The following is a 2,045-nucleotide window of genomic DNA, read 5'->3' as shown; positions in this document are numbered from 1 at the left end:
AATACCTCTGATGTCTTGGTCTTTATTTAAGCATGGTTTGTTGTGCTTGCTATTGCTGTTTTGTGTGTTCCAGACACATCTGTATCAGTATGATTCAATACATAACCTAATATCAACGTAAGTCACTAAGTACCTCATGTGCCGTATTATAATTTTATGACATACAGCGCACAAAATTATGCCTGTGTATATTGATATATATTGTTTTGTTTGTTCCTCAGCCACCACCACCCCCTTTTTTTCCCCAAAAAATCTTTTGTTATTACTCTTCCATCTTAAATGCTGTGGTAGTAGTGCTTGTTCTTTGTCCAGTCTGTATTGAGTAGCTCAGCACCTTGATTTTCCTACTGATTGCTGAGCAAGCACAGCAGTGTGCTCAGCTGAGACAGCATGGATCATAAATATATTGAAAAACACTGGGATGATGATGATGATGATGGATGAAACAAAATGAAGGGAACTCTCCAGCACTGTAATCCTGCCTTAGCACTTTCCTCTCTAGTCACTAAGGATGTTCTCTGTGCCTACAGAAGCTTTTTGTTGGGAGATTAAAAGGATAAATATGCTATTTGTGATATGCCTGCCTACATGAACAGAGGATAATTCCAGTTCAGTTGAATATGGTTCTGCTCTTGTAGAAATTATTCATAGTGAGAGGGAGACAAAACTGAGAGGCGTTTCCCAAAACAAAAGCCACAGCCATTTTCAAGCATGATTTTAAGGTCATGGCTCTGGCTTAAACCAGAATGTTTGAAAGTAAGTTTCTTTATGAGTTTCAAACTTTTTAAAGAGACAAACAAAATATATTTGAGCAATGCAAGTAGGTTGATGGAAATTACCAGCACATCTGTTTACCAGCACAAACTTTCCCTGTTTTGGTGTTTAGTATTCACACTTAGCAACAAATTTTTGCTGTTGCAGCAATATTTAATTCATCTAAAATCCTGACTTTTTTTAAACTTGTTTTTAATCCCAAAGTCAGCTCTTATCCCGATCCCAGTATTACTCACCAAACTAAGAAAGCAGACCCAGGAACCAATCTGTGTATTTGGGGATCCCTTTTGGCCCCCTACCAAACCACACTGCCCAGGCCAAAGCTTGAGGCAGGTGAAGGCCAGAAGGGGACTGGGTCTGATATGCACCTCAACCCTGCTCCATCCATCCAGTAACCTCAACCTGCAGCTGAAGGAGCAGAGCATGTTACTGAGCACACAGAGAATGGTTTTGAACCATAGAGTCCCTCTGAGCCAGCACTGACTTCCCATAGAAGTTCCTTATGTATGCATGCTGTGTTATTAGAATTAGGTAACTTGTGTTGGTTGTAGTTTGAGCTTTCTCACAGGATGAATGTGATTGCTTGAATTTGAGTCATTCCTAAGGTTTTCCCAACACAAACCCAAATTCAACTATGACCTAATTTCAATGGTGGATCTATTGAATTCTATGTGCATGGCTCACATTACATTTCTTTGCTACAATACTCCATCAATACTCCATAAATGCTCCAATTAAAAAAAAACTATGACCTTTCAAGGACATAAAGTATTACTGAAACAGGAACAGTTTGGTAATATAAAAAAAGTGTGATGTAATTGACTGAAATTTCATTAGCTAAGGTGTATGTAAATTTGTGAACTGTACAATACACTGGTTCCTTTCTCTTTCATCAAATGTCATCATCAGAAGCCATGGTGGGGCCAGTGATGAGCACCCGGGATATGTTATTACAGTCACATTTTATCCAAAGTGCTTGGAGACTATCAGCAAAAATAGAGATGGAGGAAAAAGCACATAAAGCACAGTACTGATATTCAGCAAAAACACAACTATTAGCGAAGGAATGTAATATAGACTATGACTTCAAAGTATATTTGCAGTTGAAGCCTCACCTTGTTTCTTTCACATTGCCAAAGGTTTATAGCTCTTTCATGCTGTTTTTGGCTGTCTGGGCTGACAGAACTCATACAAGTCATGACTGCCAGCAGCTCAGTCTGCCACTGCACTTTTCGCCAGCTTGCAGTATTCAAGCAAAATGTGGGTAGGTA

The sequence above is a fragment of the Hemibagrus wyckioides genome, linkage group LG06, assembly GCF_019097595.1.
Source record: "Hemibagrus wyckioides isolate EC202008001 linkage group LG06, SWU_Hwy_1.0, whole genome shotgun sequence".
NCBI lineage: Eukaryota > Metazoa > Chordata > Actinopteri > Siluriformes > Bagridae > Hemibagrus > Hemibagrus wyckioides.
This window is presented reverse-complemented; position numbering follows the sequence as displayed.